The sequence below is a fragment of the Pteronotus mesoamericanus genome, unplaced genomic scaffold (genome assembly GCF_021234165.1).
Source record: "Pteronotus mesoamericanus isolate MK-2021 breed Mesoamerican mustached bat unplaced genomic scaffold, CSHL_Meso_final scaffold_137, whole genome shotgun sequence".
Classification (NCBI taxonomy): domain Eukaryota; kingdom Metazoa; phylum Chordata; class Mammalia; order Chiroptera; family Mormoopidae; genus Pteronotus; species Pteronotus mesoamericanus.
The window spans coordinates 6,581,282-6,599,058 of record NW_026555306.1 but is presented as its reverse complement, the minus strand read 5'-3'; the positions used below and the strand labels follow the sequence as shown (position 1 = coordinate 6,599,058).

At 50.6% G+C, this 17,777-nt stretch overlaps 1 pseudogene; it reads right to left on the bottom strand.

Moving 5' to 3' along the window:
* Window positions 1-2,568: 2,568 nt before the first annotated feature.
* On the bottom strand, window positions 2,569-8,802 carry LOC129082705 (histone acetyltransferase p300-like; annotated as a pseudogene).
* Between the last annotated feature and the right edge of the window lie 8,975 nt (window positions 8,803-17,777).

Sequence of the window (17,777 nt, the reverse complement as noted above, 5' to 3'; positions counted from 1 at the left end):
AGGAAATGTCTAGGATTGGGTTCAAAGTAAAATGGAGAGATGCATGTTTCTTTTACATGGCGATGCCAGATGGTTAACATCTTATACAAGTATTTTACCCAGGTCTGCGGGTAAAAGATAACAACTGAGCGACGTTGCGGTCATCTGCTGCCAGTATTTATCGGGGCATTCATCTCTGGAGGTCTGGAGAAGAGATCATTTTGACATTTACAGTCATTATTATTGCAGATGCACAAAAGTAATGGGCAGAGCTTGCTCAAGGTACAGGCCACCCTGTCATGGAGGCCTTAGGACGTGCCTCTGCAATAACCGGCTCCGGTAGGAATTTTGTAATGATCAGGACCGGGTGCGCAATTGTTTGTGTTACTGACCTTGTCAGACTTTGCAGGAAGCCCCATTCTTGTTCCTATTGTTTCTCCTCTTTCTCACACTTGAGAATCTTTTAACCACCCGCTTTTCCGCACTTCTCCATGTTGTATCGCATTGTATTGGGATGCAGCCATCCCAAACGTTTTGATAGGTCGTATTGTCATCCCCATTTGTCTCTATGTATCTTTTAATCTCACATATTATTTCTTCTTTGACCCAGTCATGTTTTAGTAGGATGTTGTTTAATCCCCACATATTTGTGGGGAGGTGGCTTTTTTTTTCTTTCTTTCTTTCTTTCTTTTTTTTGGCAGTTGATTTCTGACTTCAAAGCATTTGGTCAGAGAATATGCTTGGTATATTTCCAATCTTCTTAAACGTGTTGAGGCTCGTTCTGTGTCCCGACATAGAGCCTATCCTTAATCATGTTTGCTGCGCCCTAGTGAAGAGGGCCTAACCTGGTGTTCTGAGTTGAAAAGCTCTGTAAATGTCAATCATGTTCATTTGGTCTAATGCGTCATTTAAGACTGATATTTCTTCATTGGTTTTGTGTTTGGATGGTCTATCTATAGCTGTCAAAGGGGTACTGAGGTCCCCAACTATGACTATGCTTTTGTCACTTCCCCTCACTCGTTCTGTTAGTAGTTGTTTTATGTAATTCTGTGCTTCCTGATTCCTGCGTATAGACTGAGAAGTGTTATGTCTTCTTGATGTACTTCCCCCTTTATCATTATAAAATGTCCATCGTTGTCTCTTGCTATCTTTTTTATCATATTGACCTTGGTCTGAGAGAGGATTTTATGAATTTGACCCCAAAGGCAAAGGAGCAAAGGCAAAATTAAATGACTGGGACTATATCAAACTACAAAACTTTTGCACAGCAAAAGAAACTGCCAACAAAAATAAAAAGGCAACCAACCGAATGGGAGAGGATTTGTAAACAATGGCCCCACTGGAATGCTACTCATCCGTCCAGAAGAAGAGATGAAATACTGCCATTAGTGACAACATGGATAAATCTTGAGAATAGCATGCTAAGTGAGAAACGTCAGATGAAAAAGGACAAGGATCATATTATTTCGCTCTCACGTGGGACCTAAAACTGCAAGCAAAAAATAAACAAACAAGAAAAACAAAAAATACTCATAGACACAGACAACAGTATAGTGGTTACTGGAGGGAAGGGGGATGGATGGGAGAGCAAAAGGCAAAGCGGGTCAAATATACGGTGACGAAAGATTTGACTTGGGATGTGAACACCCGATGCAATATACAGATGACATATCATAGAACTGTACGCTTAAATTTAATGAAACAATGAGGTTTAAAAATAATGTCATGAGAAAACAGTAAAAAGAGAAAATGTTTTCTTTGACACCGAGCCTTTGTAACAGTTAAAATAGGGACAGAAATACAGAACTCAGAGGTACCAGGTAAGTCCCTCTCACAGTGCGTTACATCATCGCAATTCTAGTCATGCAGGAGGCTAATGCTGCATAAATTAATAGACCAAACGAACAATGGACATCAGTGCATTTCATCATCCCTCCTAATTTCTATTTTAAAGCTGAAAAAACTAAAAATAGACAGTCAAAAGACCTTATTTTAAAAAAAAAAACAGATCTATAGTTTTTGTTAGCCATTTTAAGTAACAAAAAAATCAAAACTATTTCTGAAAAACTTAAAAGGAACTACCAGCAGACATATAAACACTGCATAAAATATAAGCTAAAAATGTATAATCTACACAACGAATTACGAAGAAAAATATACTATATTACAGGGTTGACACAGCAAATGAAAGAGAAAAATGTAATAATGGAACGGGCACCTGAAAAGACAAAACTGATGAGAACAAATAAAAAATTATTTCAAAAAAATTTTAAAAACGTATTGGCGGTGCAAGGCAGGAGCAGGTGGCCTCACAGACCTCAGCCTCCCCCATGCACACCTGGCGCGCACACGATGGGGAAGAGAGGCTGCCGTTAACCAGCCAGGGCAGAAACATATTCTTCGTAAGCTGTCATCGCTCAAGTTCCTCTCGCGTGTTTGCTTTAACCCACAAGCAGCTACTGCACAGTTCTTATGCGTTCCAAGGAAACTTGTCTTTTAGACTGAGAGAGATTTTTTAAACGTTTTCAGTGCAAAACAGTCTTGTTAAGGGAAAATAATCATGTGTCCCCAAAATGCTCCAAGGAGCCTCTAGTGGACATCTAGTCGCTCTGCGAGAGGTTGGCATTTGAGTCCGTGTTATGGGTGCTCAGCCCCCCCGTTGCTGGCGCCCACGCCAGGAAGGCCTGCCATCCCTGGATTGCCAGTGACCTGAGAAAGCATCGGATTCTGGTTTGAGCAAGTGAAATGCACTCGTTCCGCGGGGTTGGCCGGGGCGCTACCAGTCCCGGATGCGGTGTGTGGGGGGATGTGCTGTGGAGGAGGCTGAGGCTACCTCCCTGGGGAGGGGCCGGAGTCGGGGGTCTGAGACTGTGGCCATGGAGAAGAGACAGGCGGGGGAGAATGCACTTGATGGAAGAGACAAGAAGAGATCTGCTGGCCTTGCGGGTGTGGGGACTGAGCCAGATTTGGGAGCATATGCTTTGGGGGGCTCATGGGGCTGGGCTGAGCAGGAGACCCCATCTGTTGCTGAAGGAGTCACTGCTGATAGGCCTGCAGACTGGCTCCTGCCTCTGCTCCCCAGGCCTGGGGGCTGGTGCACCTGCGCCATGTTCCCTTGGTGCACCTGTTGCATGTGATGCTGCATCCGCTGTACGCGATACTGCTGCTGCTGCGGTGGAGCGTGGCCCAGTCCTTGGGGCTGCTGGAACACGTTGCTGTTGCCCATCTGCTGCATCCTCTGCCGCCGTCTCCAGATGTCTCAGAACCGTGAAGTCATGGTGTCGTGATTCACGTTCATCTGCTGAGCCTGGGGGCTTCTTCCTCCCACGGGAGGCTGGGGTGGCTGCTGCGGCAGGCCTGCCTGCGTGGGCTTCCTGTTCTGCGTGGCCGGACTGGCACAGACCCCCTGCTGGCCTGGCGTGGCACGGGGCTGCAGCCTTGGCTGGCTCTGGGACAGGCCCGGCTGCCCAGGGAGCAGGTGCCGATGAGTGGCGGCGTACTTGGCAATCTGCTGCCTGACGAACACAGCCAGCAGCAGGGGGTTGGCACGAAGAATACGAAGCACCTGTTGCTGCTGGAGGGGAGAGCTGGGAGACCTGAGAATCCGCAGAAGGTTTTGCAAGGCCTGTGGAGACACAGTGCCTGGTTTGAGGCGGGGCACGGCGACCTGGCCCCATCCTGGCTCGGGAGCCATGTTCAAGGGCTGGCTGTGTTGGGCCACTGACATCACGGCTGGCTTTGGCATCCCGGCCTGTTGTTGCTGGGGCTGAGGCAAGACTCCCTGGGCCCACGGTGGCTGTTGCTGCCTCTCAGGGGGCCCCACCCCTGGCTCCAAGTGCCCACCAGGACCTCTGGCCACGGGAGGCGGGTCCATACCCATGGAGGCCACTGGGGTCACCTGGGGCACCTGGAGCTGGATCGGCCTGAGAAAAGTCCGCGCATGTGCCATCCGGTGCTGCGTCTCAGCCGCCCTCTGACCGTGCACCGCCACGTCCACTGCCGCAGGCGGGGACCCTGGGAAGGGCAGCTGAGCAGCCTGCGGGGGGGCTGGAGTGGCAGGGGCTGGAGAGGGCGGGCCCCGTTGCTGCCCCACCACGCCAGCCCGGCGCCCGCCAGCCGTCCTGCAGTGCGTCTGGGCCTGCCGGAGCTTCTGCTTGATGTGCGGGCACAGCAGCACCGGGCATGTGTGCTCCTGGCAGAGCCTGGCGTGGTAGCAGCAGAGGGCGATGAGCTGCTTGCAGATGGGGCACCCACCGTTGGTTTTCCATGTGCAACCCTTGGTGTGCTGCACAACCCGCTTCAGCTTCTGGCACGGGGCCAGGGAGCAGCCGCCGTGGCGGCACTGGCAGGCATGGGCCAGCCACTGGATGCAGCGCAGGATGCTCCGGTGGTGAGAATCTCCCGGGCTCACGCTCAGGGCGGCCGCAGCCTGCTGGCCGCTGCTGTCATCATCTAAGCCGAGACCTGGTCTCTCCATTGCGTGGTCATGGTTTGTAGTGTTAGAGCAGGGGATACACCGACCTCCGCACCAGCGCGTCTCCACGTGGCACGCGTGGTGTGGACGAGGCGGTCCTGTCTGGGTGTGATGGACTGGTTTTCAGAGACGCCTGAATCCTTAAAAACACCCAGAGAAAATTATAATAAGAAACTGAGACAAAATCTATCAGGATCAAGCAAATGCAAATAATTGAATCGGGGAAAGCAATAGTCACAGTAGCAGGTTAGCAGATGTAAGATAAGGCATATTATGCCCTGGCTGGTGTGGCTCAGTGGATTGAGTGCCGGCCCATAAACCAAAAGGTCGCAGGTTCGATTCCCAATCAGGGCACATGCCAGGGTTGCAGGCCAGATTCCCAGTAGGGGGCGCGCGAGAGGCAACCACACATCGATGTTTGTTTCCCTCTCTTTCTCCCTCCCCTTCCCTCTCTCTAAAAATAAACAAATAAAATCTTTAAAAAAAAGATAAGACGCATTAAATGGGCTAAAGTAGAGATTAATATGGTAACATGAATCAGAAGTTTTAGTGTGGCTACTGTGTGTAGCAAATAGCAGGGAACTAAGTCACATCAAACAAACTCTTTTACAAAAACAAGGATGTTTGACACAAACACCACCGGGAATAAAGATATTAAAATACCACTGTAAATCTGTGACCGATAAAGTAGGCAAATAGTATTTTATATACATGGCCTAAATATTACAACTAAAAAAATTGACTTCTGCAATCCACCAAAGATGATATGCTACATATTGAAAATATACATTCTTTTCAAATATTTGTGTGTAACTTTTTAAAAATACCATATATTAAATGCAATGAAAAGCCCAATAAATTCCTCTAAATAGAATTAGGGATAACAACAAACATAGCAGCAAAAAATTCCAAGTGAATCAGAGAATTAAAATAAAAAAATTATCCTAAATGCCTCTATGCAAAGAAAGAATAGAATAGGCAATTATTGCATATTTATAAAATGATCAGTGTTTAAATATGAAAACTTAGGGTGGAGAAGCATGAACACTATCAGAATAATTGTGATTATTTGGGTGGAAACAGGATTAGGATGCTATCAAAGGCATCATCTGCATACGTGAAGATTAAAAACAAGTAATGAAAAAAATAATTGAATGTTTTATACGTGTCTTACCTTCCCAAAGTAATTTATAGTTTTAATGTACTACTAGACAAGATTTCTAATGTGCATATCAGGTAACAGATTTTAGAAACAAGTAATAGCTCACATGAGTCAACATTCACAAAGGTGCAAAGGGTCTCAGTCATCGGAGGTCCTTCAGCCACCTGCGGCCTCTTCCAGGAAGCCATTTTCCTAGAATTTGGTAACTCCTTCCAGTGGCAATCTATGCCTAGACAAGCAAATACATTTAAACAAATCAGTTTGGATTTTCTTAGTCTCTGATAGTTTTAAAACATTGAACTTTTGCCCCGGCTGCTGTGGCTCAATGGATTGAGCGCTGGCCTGTAAACCAAAGGGTCACCGGTCGGATTCCCAGTCAGGGCACCTGCCTGGGTTGTGGGCCAGGTCCCCAGTAGGGGGCGCGCGAGAGGCAACCACGCACTGATGTTTCTCTCCCTCTCTTTCTCCCTCCCTTTTCCTCCCTAAAAATAAATAGATGAAATCTCTTTTTTTTAAGAAACACACGACTTTTGTAGAGACAGTCAAGGGAAGGGGCGACTTGGACAGAGGAATGGGTTTGAGGAGTGGCTTGATGCGAACAGCTGGTAAGGTGTTGGCAGAGACGGAGCTATCACTGTATAAAGTCCCTTCCTGTCAACAGGCTGGAGACCCAAATCAAGGGCCCCCAGGGAGTCCTTCCCCATCGCTGTCCCCACAGGCCTCCCAAAGCCACAGCTCCCACCAGCGCCCCAGTCAGACGCCGACACTTAGGCCTCCCGATCAGGACAGGGTCACACCGCCAACTCGGTGGTTCACGGAACTCCGTTCAGTGATGACCTGCCCCAGTAACAGTCATAAAACTATTGACCCCACCCCCATCAGTGACCTCTCCAATCCCCTGTAACCCCCGACGGCGCCCCCCCGCCCCCTAGCACCTCACCCTTGACTCCTACAACCTCCACGTTATGAGTACCCCACAGGCCCCCCGGTCCCTGACCTCAAGGCTCCGCACAGCCCTGTCAGTGACCCCACAAGCCTCCCCGATCGGTGACCGCACGAGCCCTCGGCACTGACCCCCAGGCCTCTCCTTTTGACCCCCACTTCCTCTCCATCGCTGACCTAGACATTTGCCCGTTAAAACCTTCACACGTTCCGTGATAACCGGTCCCAACGGACTCGGCGCATGGGATGCACAAACGGCCGGTCAGCCCCGTGCGCCCCGTTACGCCCTTCACCGTCCCCCAAGACCCGCCGCACCCCTGGCGCCCACAGACCTCGTCACCGGTATTCAACCCCGAGCCCCACACACGTGTCCCCTCTTTACCACGTCTCCGGGCCTGGTCGCTGCAAACCCCCACCCGTAGTCACCGGCTCCTTTCCCACGCGGTCGCCTGGCAAGCACCCAGCTCGCGCACTGCTCAGACTCGGTAGCGCCTCTGAGCCAACCGTCGCGGCCGTCGCGGCGGCGGGGCGTGCCGCAGGGATTCGGACCCTGGGGACTCAGGCCTTCGGGGCGGGGAAATTATGGGGCGCCTGTGGGGTGGGTATTTTTCAAAGGTGTGCAGTAAACAAGAGGGAACCTCTCTCTCTGGGCATCTCGGATGTGACAATTCCATCTCCCCAAGGGCCAGCGACAGGGAGGCCCACACGCCCTCTCTAAGGACGCAGTGCCTTCCCCGCCCCCGCTCCCTCTCCGCCCCCCCCGCCCCCCGCAATATAGGACCAAGACTGAAGTCGGCTGCGCCCACCAAGTCTCCTTTGTTGTGTGGGGACATCAAGAGTAAATTTTATTGCCCTGGCTGGTGTGGCTGAGTGGATTGAGCGCCGGCCTGCGAACCAAGGAGTCGCTGGTTCGATTCCTAGGCAGGGCACATGCCTGGGTTGCCGGCCAGGTCCCCAGTGGGGGGTGTAGAGATGCAACCACATATTGATGTTCCTCTCCCTCTCTTTCTCTCCCTCCTTTCCCCTCTCTATACAAATAAATAAATAAAATCTTTATTAAAAAAAAAGAATAATTTTGAGCCCTGGCCACGCAGTTCCGTGAATTCGAACGTTGTCCTCAAATGTCAAGGCTGTGGTTCCACCTGCTTCAGGGCACATAGAAAAATCAACCGATGAATAAATAAGTGGAACAACATATCAATGTTTCTCTCTGTTTCCCTCTCTCTCTCTCTCTCTCTCTCTCTCGTTAAAATAAGTAAATAGTAACTTTGATTGTCTGCTTTTGTGGGACGGCCACAGACCTTAAGGGGCAGGAGAAGATGGAGAGAATCACCAGTATATTTTGTGGAAAAGTCGGCACTAAAGATGAAGGGGCGCAAGCCTGGAGGAACCCATGATGGGCGACAGCGAATGGGAACAACGCTTCATGCGACATTTACGGAAAACTGAAAAGTGTGGCTCACCTTTGAAATAGGACACAATCTCAGTCACTACCTACACCTTAGAAGAAATCGATTCTCAGTGATTTACTGATCTAAATATTAAAGATAAATGATGAAATTTTTGAAAATCAAAACCAACTATGACCTAGTTCTCATTAAAGAAATCCGCCCTCACCACTCTCCCGCCTCCCCCCGCCACACACACACGCGCGCGCGCAAGACGTGTTTCCAGCGCAAAGAACTCTCCCAGGCCATGCCCATCAGCCCCAGGAATTCCTCTTGGAAGGACCTTAAAGTGAAAGCTCCCAAGTACAATGGATTCTCCATTGCATTGGGAAGGAGAAAGCAGTTTCCAGAAGTAGTACAGTGGTCTTCCCCACCTTGCTCTTTGGCCAGAATGGCATCCCATGTCCATTTCTAAACCAGCCCCTGGAAGGCAGAATATGCCTTCCGTGCTTGGTGCTGTAAAGCTTATTTGTAGTCACAGGAGGATACAAGGTTATCCAACTAAATCAAGTTCTGACAGAGCGGCAGAAGGAGTGAGTGCTTGGGCAGGCAATAATAATGTCTATAATAGGTCAAATTATGGGACAGAAGTAGAACTGGCTTAGGCATCGTGGCTGAGATAAGATTTGGGCTCCGATGAGGAATGAATCATATCTTGGAGACTGACTTAGAAGTGAAGTCAATTCCACTATTAGAAAATTGCCGTCTAGTAATAATTTGGCTATGGTTCTCTTCTTGCTCAAAGCCAAAGTCGTACCTAGGTCCACAATGCCCGTGTCGTTCAAGTCATGTGGCATCTCTGACTTCCTTGGCTGCCCTTCTCCCTTTGCTTCATTCAACTCGTCAAAAAGCCTTCCCTGCTAGAACATTCTAGGTTGCCTCTTGCCATCTCACCTGTGTGTTTGCTGTCTGGGGCTCGCGTGATCCCAAGTAGCTACATCTACCACATCCTGCAAGATTTTGCTCAAATGTCTTTTTCACATGGAGTCTTCTTTCCTTCCGTCCTTCCTTCCTTCCTTCCTTCCTTTCGTTCTTTCTTTCTTTCTATTGTTGTTCAATTCCAGTTGTCCCCATTTTCGCCCCATTACTCTCCCCTGCCCTACCCACCCCCACCTCCCACATTCAATCTCCCCGGCACCCCATTGTCTCTGTCCCTGGGTCCTTTATACATGTAACCCTGTAACGCCAGGGGTCCCTGAGAGGAGAGGAAACCAGTAATGCCCTATCCCTCCTTCTCACCTTACTCTCCTCCACAGCACTTCCTGCCACCTAACAAATTATTCGCTTTATGTTTCCATTTTTCTCCTCAGATGCCTCGGCCACTGGAAGGAGAGCTTCCGTGAAAAAAAATCTTTGCTCTTTTGTTGACCCCATGTCCTCAGGGGACAGAACAGTTTCTGGCTCAGAGCAAATGCCCAGTGGCCGCTTCTTGAGTTAAAACAATGAGCAAAGATGATTCTACAAAGAAATTTTTATGATAATGAGAACCATTTAAATGTACTTCAACGTGAAACAAATCCCATGAATCTAAATAATACTATAGTGTGAACTATTATGCAACCGTACAAACGAAGGAGAAATAACATAAATAACATAAATGTAGTAAGAGGAGAAATGCTCAGGATATTTTATTGAGTAAATAAAATTTTACATTAGACAATGCTTGCTAAGGACATTTTTCTTACAAAGACATGGCGTACAAAGAAATCTATGTGTAACATGAGACAGAGGCTAAGTGGGAACAGTAAGAATTAGTGAAGTTAAGAAAGTCTTCCTTTTGTTATTCATGGCCCTATGTTAGCGTTGAGGCTTTGGTTCAGACTCTAAGACTTGTCTGGGACCCGGCCTGGACAATTTCCCACAGGCTGCTCAGAGTTAGGGCGCACGGCCTGGGCCACCCTGGAGAGGGGGGTGAAGCGGGGGAGCTCCGGGACACAGTCCCTTCCTGAGCTGGGCAGGTCCCTGACTTCTGCCCCTGCCCCTGGCCCTCAGCGTCAGCAGCTGGCCCCTCCCTGGGTAGCTGCCACCGAGGATAGGAGAGCCAGAATGTGCTGGGACCAAACCCAGACCTGCCTTTACCTGTCCCGAGTAGTAAGGGTGGAGGTAGATCGTGAGCCTGTCGCCTTTGCTGCCTCAGGGGTTTCAGATAAGAAGGGATGCAGGGAGGGGCGTTTCACAAGCTCTCGGCCCCTGCGGGCTGGAGAGGGGCCAGTGTGCGGTGAGAGCCGCTCGGCACAGAACCGGAAGCGGTTGACCCCCAGCGTCGCCGGGAACCCAGAGCAGATCAGATTTACTGCAGGTGAGAAGGGGTCTCATGCAGGGGCGGGGTAGGTGAGTCTGGGCCCACAGCGGCCCGAACTGCTGGTATTGACAGGTGAGGGGCCGGCGGTCTGCAGTTCTCTATCCTTTGCCTAAGAGAATTTTGAGATACTGAATTGCGGATGTGGAGGGATTGAAAGTTGCGTTCCTGGGTTACATCTGAGTCTGAGGAAGGAGCAGCTTTGGCACTGGGCCCCTGGTCTGAGGGAGGACACGCACACAGGCTAGAAATTCGGGGTCCGAGGAAGGCGGAGGTGAAGGACCAGGACCCTTGCTTCCTGGCCTCTTTGTCTTTCCAGCCCCAGCAGAAGACGCCCGTCCTCCGCGTGGCCGCCCCCAGAGCAGCCCCATGGCCGGTCCCCGTCTCTCACTCCTGCTGACCCTGCTGCTGTCCTTCGCCCTGGGATCTGCTGGGCTAGAAGGTGGGGCCGCCCTGGGAGGCCCGACCTTGCCCCTGAGCCTCACACTGTCCCTGCCTTCTCTGTCCAAAAAGTCCCCGAGCCAGGGCCCCGCCCCTGCAGCCGCTTCCTCCCAAGCAGACAGGACCCTCCTGCTGGGCCCTTTCCTCCTCCTTCCTTCTCACTCCTGGGGTCTCTGTGTCCCCCAGGCTGCCTCCTGCCCTCACTACCTCTCCCATCAGCCTCTGGGGTCGCCTTCTGCCCAGAGGCTCTTCTGTGTCCTGAGCAGGCTCCCTCTGCCTCTGCCCTTCTCCATATCTGTCTGTCTGTCTGTCTGTCTGTCTCTCTGTCTCTCCATCACCGTCTCTAGGAACCCATCACTGTGACCTCAGCCTTCCCCTGGTGCCTGATACTCACGCTTTTCCCATGTCTCTGTCCAGCCCACGATCGTGGGGATGGGATTGTGAACGGAGTTCCCCGTCCAAGGAGCCCTGGCAGGCGGCCGTGTTAAATGGCAGTGAGGTCGAATGCGCAGGCGTGCGGGTCAACGAGAAGTGGGTGCTCACCGTCACCCACAGCTATAGAAGGTAGGTGCGGGGGAGCCGCAGAGATTCCACCTCTCCTTCCAGGTCACTGTCCTTGATTCTCTCTTGTCTGGTGTCTTCCCCTCTTTCTGGCCCTGGCCCCTCTCTCTGCGTCTCTCTCCGCCACACTTGGGGTCTCGTCCCCTTTTCTCTTTCGGTCCCTCCCTACCTTTCTCTGTGTCTCTGTCTTCCTCTCACTTTCTGCCCCTGTCACCCTCTCTTAGTCACAGTGCTTCTCTTTAATGTTGCTTTCTTCTCGCAGCGAGCGCACATGGGCAGTGACCGGTTGAATGGTGTGAATGCCCAAAACATCAGGGCTGCAAAGCCCTTCACCCACCCCAAGTCCTCCAGCCTTGTCCAGGTTCACGACACCGTGCTTGGCAGCCATCGACTGTGAGGAAGGTCAGCGTTCCCTTCGAGTGCGTGCGCCGTGGGACCCCATGTTCCGTTTCTGGCCGAGGCACGACCGCCATCCCTTCTGATGAGGCTGCCTCTGTGACCCACTAGCCCTGTCTTTAGCTCTGTCTCTCCTCGAAGCTAGGAGTCCGGGCCCCAGCCCACTCCTCACCGAACCAGGGGCCCAGAGCCCTCACTTAACCCCCCCCCCATCCTCCCATTCAGGAGCCTTTTCTTCTTCTTTAAAAAAAAATTAATTTTTAGAGAGAGGAAGGGAGGGAGAAAGAAGGAGAGAGAAGCATCAGTGTGTGGTTGCCTCTCTTGCGCCCCCTACTGGGGACCTGGCCTGCAACCCAGGCATGTGCCCTGACTGGGAATAGAGCCAGCGACCCTTTGGTTTGCAGACCAGCATTCAATCCACTGAGCCACGGCGACCAGGGCAGAGTTAGGTGCATTTTATGACAATAGTATTGAGCCACCCAGATCTTCTTCCTTCAATATCCAAGGCCCCCATGTTTCCTCATTGTCACGCCTGGGTTCGCAGATCCAGGCCTCTGACTCCCTCCTCCCTTCCCCACCAGAGCGCTCCTGTGCACAAATGTCACCACCATCGCCTTTAAGGACTGTGAAGGGCATTTCAAACACCTGAAGAAAAATGACACGGCCTGCGCTGGCACCTCCGACAGCAAGTCCGACGCGAATGCCCGGAGAGCCACTCGCTCGGGGGCCCTGCGTCCCGCCTCAGCCCGGGGCCCCGCCTTCCCCGCCACCGGCGCCCGGGGTCTCCCCCCCGCCCCCACCAACCCAGCCGCTGAGCCTTCGCTCGCACCCCTCTCGGGCCGCTTTCCTGGGCCTCTCTACTCAGTCCTCCGCCTGGGTCAGAGCGGGAGCTGGTGTGGTCCTGGGGGAGGTGCAATGTTGAAGGGGGTGGGGGGGCCGGAGTACAGCACAAAACGCTGGGACTAGGGGAACAGGGCGCGGGGCACAGGCTGCAAGCACAAACTTTAAGGGGGCACCAAACGCTCAGTGTCCAACATAAGTTGTATTCTAATGCAATATTTTTTAAAAATCCAATCAAAAGATCCAGGGTGAACAAAATATCAGGCATGTCAACAAAACAGCAATCAGCCTCGATCGGGATTTTCCACGGCCTCCGGCTCTAACAAGGTCGGCGGAGCTCGGTACTGACCTTGTATCGATCTAAAATTGAGATCACCTGTTTGCCATGACTTTTTGTCATATAGATTTTAATTTGTGAGGGATTGCATTAAAACGCTCATTGCAAACACTGAGTTGCCCCCGAAGCCATAGTCTTGCTTATGTATCTTTGTCTCTGGTCCTGGTTCTGGGAAGAGAAGGAGCTCCTTCCTGCTCCTTGTCCCTGCTCCTCATCTCTGCAGCCCCTGCCGTGTCTCTGAGAACCATCTTCCCTCATCTCTCTTTCTACCTCATTTCATTTCATTTCTCTCTTTCTCTCTGTTCTCTCTGTGTTGGCATCTCTCCCCACCCCCATCTCTCCCTTGATCTGTCTCCGCCACTATTTTTATTTCCCCCATCCCTGCCTTCCACCCCCAACATTTCTTTTTCTCGGTCGCCTTCTCCTTCCTTTTTTTCTCTCCACCCTTCTACCTCTTTCTTTCCATTTGATTTTTTTTTTGGGAGGGGGGGCTTCTTCCTGTTCTCAGTCTTACATCTGCCCTCTCACCTTTCAGCAGTGGGAGGGATGGTGGGTGTTAAAGAGAGGGACGATGGGACGGGGCTCTGCGCCCTAAAGAATGGGGAGGCTCCCCTTTGTCCCCCACAGAGGGCTGATTCACGGATGCACAATCTGTGCAGGGACTCAGAGCCCCACACTCAGGACAGTCCCATGCTTGGTGTAACGCACTCCGGTTGCTGTCGTGAAAAGTGTGTATCTGAATATAACGGTTTGCATTTTCAGTTTGCACCTGACTCTATGAATTAGATCATTGGCCCTGCTCCTGGTTTCCGGGACTACCCTGTCCTCCACCGCTGGGTAAGGGAATGCACCAATTCGCTGGCGATAACGTTCCTTCAACTTGGTAAAGAGCCGTTCACCAGGGAAATTAAATGAAGCTCGGAGTACCAAGAAGCCCCGCCCTCTTGTGATTGGCCTCATTGGCCAGGGGTCAAGCCAATGTCTTCAGAAAACCTCGGTTCTCCTCACCATGGTAACATTAATCCCTGCTCTCCCATTGGTCCACGGAAACAATGAGCCTTTTCCCATTGGTCAGGGTGGAAGGCTGTGGTCTGGCAAGACAGAGACCTGATAACCAGGGGTGTATGGTGGCTCTGAGGCCAAAGGTACTCTCTCCCCCCTCCAGGGTGACGGAGGGGGACCATTGATGTGCAATGGCGAAGCCTGGCGTCCTGGGAACCTCTGTCTGTATTCCACCGCCTTCACCCAGTTGTCTTCACCCAAGTATGCAAATACTGCCAATGGCTCTATAATACCGTGAGAAAAAAATCCTTAATCTCTCCAGACTCCCATCTCTTCAGTACTATGCTCTGAGCAGGAAATTCACAGAAATAAAGCACCATAGTCTAAACTCATATTTGACTTTAGCATTTTATTTTATTTTATTTTTATTGAATTTATTGGAGTGACACTGGTTAAAATTATACAGGTTTCAGATGCGCAGTTCTACAACACATCATCTGTACACTGTATTGTGTGGTCACCACTTCAAGTCAAGTCTCTGTCCATCCCCTTTATCCCCCCTTTACCCTCCTCCACCCCCTCCCCACAGCAATCACCACACTGCTGTCTGTGTCCATGAGATTTCTCTCCCTCTCTCTCTCTCTCTCTTTTTTTTTCCCCTCAATCCCTCCATCGCCCCACTTACTCCTCACTTCCCAGCAGCAATGAGCCTACTCGCTATCCCTGGGTCTGACTCTACTTTGCTTGTTAGTTCATTTTGTTCATTAGAAAGTCATATGCAACATCAACAACATGCCAGACGTGTATACCAATAAATGCGCAAAAACCTACAACCGAAACACAAACCAGGAAGTTCAGTGCTGGTAAAGATGCAGTGAGACCCACAGCCTTCTCCTGTGGGAATGTAAATTGATACACCTTTGTATGGAAGGCAATTGCACAAGGCGAATCCAAAAGCTTATTCACCATTTTTGGCCCAGTAATACTAGTAAATCCAAAATGTAAGCAAAGTTTGAATTCATCACATACTGTCACAGCAAAACAGTGGAAACTCCAAAAAGGTCCCAAATGATGAGATTATTTATGTAAACAATAAACCAGTTTAGGACAAGATACTAATAAAGCTCTTCAGGAAATAATTGTGCAGAACTGTTACTGTCATGCAATAAGGTTCATGCTATCTGATGTTGAATAAAAATAGAAATGTACAAGTATGTAATATATGCACGTGATCCTTGCCAAGTAAAATAAAATAGTCACAAAATGAAACCTGAAACAGCATGTACCAAGCTGCACGTGGACATAGTCATAGGGTGTCTCCTTCCTTCCACTTCCCTTTCTGGGCCTGCACATGTTTATAACCTGAAAAATACAGGAAGGAACCTCTGAAGAGCTCAGATTGGGAAGAGGAGACCTTAAGAAAGGGAGGCAGGAAAGAAAAATGTATCTGATCCTGAGCCCTCACCCTATTTCCTGACCCCTCCTCCCACAAAAGGCAGGAGCCGAGGCCCCCAGCCACTCCTCCCTCAGTCCTAAGAGTGTGAAGCTTCAGGAATCCGTCCATCCATTCTCTCCTCCTTCAGAGTTAGGACTTTGCATGCCCAGCCCCCTCAATCCTCCACCCACGGAGTCCAGGCCCTCAGCCCCCTTTTATCTCCAAACCAAAAGTTTGAGTCCCCAAACCCCTCATTTCTGAGACCCTGGAGTCTTGATCCCGAGACTCCCATCTTGCGGATTTAGATCCCTGGGCCTCCAGCCTTCTCTCACCTTAGACCCAGGAGCTCAAGCTCCCAGCCCCTCATGTCTCAGACCCAGGAGCCTGGGCCCCAAGATCTGCCCCCTCAGTTCCAAGACCCTGAGTTCCAACACCCCCCTCCCTCAGACCCAGGGGTTTGTGCCTGCAGCCCCCTCCTCCTCAAAATCCAGCACTGTGGGCCCACAACTTCCTCCTAACCCAGAGTTCTAGCTTCGGGCCCTTTTTCCCTTAAACAAGAAGTGTGGTCCCAAGACACACCCGTTTCCACACCAAGTTCTGGCCTCCAGCTGCCTCTTTCCTCAGACCCAGCAGTTCAGGGTCCCCACCCCCGAAACCCAGAAGTCTAAGCGCCAATTTCTGCCCGCCCTCAAGCCCAGAAACTTGAGCCCAAAACCCTCACTTCTCTCAGACTCAGGAATCCAGGACTCCTGCCTCATCCCACCTGGGGACACGTTGCAGGAATGTCTGGGGTTTGGGGCCACCCACTCCCGCAAACTCCATCACCTTCCCCTCTCCCCCGCATGCTACCCCAAATCAGTATTCAATCTAAACATTCTAAAAAGTAGGAAAACATGGCGGTTGCACTAAGTCTGGCTAGAGACGCCCGGCCCTTCCTCTCGGCTCCTTCATATGAGTTTGGAGGTGGAATTCTTTGTCACGACTTGTGATAGTCCTCTCGTGGGATTTATACAAAGGAAAGCCAAAGTATCACTAGGATTAGATACAGAGTAAAATGGAGAGATACATGATTCTTTTAGAAGATGATGCAAGACAGTTAATATCTCATATGAATATTTCAGTGAGGTGCATGGGTAAAAAATAGCTATAAGGAATGTTGGAGTCATCTCCTCTCGGTATCAAAATATTCAATCTATAGATCTAAAAAAATCATTCTGACATTTAAAGCATATTCTTCTTACAGAGGCATAAAAATAAAAACAGCTTGCTCAAGGTAAAGGTTAACCTATCGTAGAGGCCTTAGGACGTGACCTTCCGTAGTAACTTGCTCAGTTGGCAATTTTTCATAAGAACAACCCATGGTAGTTACTTTTAGTTATGAGCTTGTCAGAGTTGTCAGAGAGTCCCATTTTGGTTCATATTTCTTCTCATCTCGTTACACTCTCCATTCTAAACCGCCTCCTTCCGGCCCATATTGTACAAATTCTACAGCCACCGAGCCTCTGCACACAGAATGTTAAGATACCTTCTCATGCAAAACATAGGAGCCAAGTGTCCCAGACCCTTACCCATCCATCAAGGAGAGAAGATCTTCCTGCCCCAGGACCCACAGCCAAGATTTCAGTTCCCTTTTCATTCTGGACCCAAAACTCTGGGCATCCACTGAGGACCTCCCTTTGGGACTTGCAGATACAGGGAGCCCCTCGCCCTGCTGCACAATGAAGAAATTGGGGCTCAGCTCAGAGGGGCGCTGGGACTCACCAGGACGCAGCGAAGCCAGGATCCAGGTCCTGCCTCCCTGACTCTCACTCCCAGGGAGCCCGTGGGAGGCTGTGGACGCCCACCCGCTCATGTGTCACCATCAAACCATGGCTCTGTCCCTTGCCTGTGGACAAGTCCCTTCCCATCTCTCAGGCTTACTTCCCTCATCTGCAAAATGGGAAGAACTAACCAATAGATTTCAAAGCTCCATAAGGTCTCATGTGGTATCTGTTTCCTTCCTTGAGTGTTCCTAGTGCTCAGGGTGGTGCTCCATAAACATTTGTTGAAGGAGTTTTTTGGATCAGTGAATGCTGAAACGATCGAATCCACCCCTCCTTCCAGAAGCTGTCGCGGGCTCTCTGCCCCTCCTGCCTGCCGCAGCGCCTTGCTCCTGAGTGGCGGGCGCCAGGATTCTCAGACATGACAGTGAAGGTGGTATAGCAAACAGTGACTGAAGTAAACATCACACCCTAACCAGGCGACAATCACAGGATAGGCTGTACTAACGAACTCATAGAAGATTCGTGTGTGAAAAGTGTCTTCGTAAGTACTTCATAAGACATCAGCCGTTGCAGCTTCTGCTTAACCAAGGACTGGACCTGACCGCAGGGAACTGGGCAAGCGTCCGCAACTCGTACCAGAACAGCAGCAACGCTGCCTGCCCCCGAGTCCTGCTCCCAGGTATCAGCAGCGACCCTGC